We start from the raw sequence: 1,019 nt of genomic DNA, 5'->3' as shown, positions 1-1,019 counted from the left end.
TGGACAGACAGGAGCACACGCTTCAGTTTGACAGGACACTTGTTGTTTTTGTAGGAGGGAAAGGATAAATGATGTCACTGTCAGTGAGGTTAATTTGGCGGCCGTGTCAACGAGCAATTTTGCACTCATACTCTTTTAATTATTCATTGTCATGGGAACCATCAAAGTGTCTCACCGATTGCTTCCTGCACTCAGAAACATGTTTAGCTCTGCGTCTGCTAATCCTGCTAGTTAAATGTCCTCTGACAGGTGCAGTGATATCTGAGGTTGATATTACAAAAACAGACACGCCCCTTATACAGCTGATTGGCACGCTCTTTCCCCTCCTCCTCATGTGTAGACACGCCCCTTATACAGCTGATTGGCACGCTCTTTCTCCTCCTCCTCATGTGTGGACACGCCCCTTATACAGCTGATTGGCACGCTCTTTCCCCTCCTCCTCATGTGTAGACATGCCCCTTATACTGCTGATTGGCACGCTCTTTCTCCTCCTCCTCATGTGTAGACATGCCCCTTATACTGCTGATTGGCACGCTCTTTCTCCTCCTCCTCATGTGTGGACACGCCCCTTATACAGCTGATTGGCACGCTCTTTCCCCTCCTCCTCATGTGTGGACACGCCCCTTATACAGCTGATTGGCACGCTCTTTCTCCTCCTCCTCATGTGTAGACACGCCCCTTATACAGCTGATTGGCACGCTCTTTCTCCTCCTCCTCATGTGTGGACACGCCCCTTATACAGCTGATTGGCACGCTCTTTCTCCTCCTCCTCATGTGTGGACACGCCCCTTATACAGCTGATTGGCACGCTCTTTCCCCTCCTCCTCATGTGTGGACACGCCCCTTATACAGCTGATTGGCACGCTCTTTCTCCTCCTCCTCATGTGTAGACACGCCCCTTATACTGCTGATTGGCACGCTCTTTCCCCTCCTCCTCATGTGTGGACACGCCCCTTATACAGCTGATTGGCACGCTCTTTCTCCTCCTCCTCATGTGTAGACACGCCCCTTATACAGCT

Source organism: Gobio gobio (genome assembly GCF_949357685.1).
Source record: "Gobio gobio genome assembly, contig: scaffold_174, whole genome shotgun sequence".
Classification (NCBI taxonomy): domain Eukaryota; kingdom Metazoa; phylum Chordata; class Actinopteri; order Cypriniformes; family Gobionidae; genus Gobio; species Gobio gobio.
Note: the sequence above shows the minus strand (reverse complement) of the source record.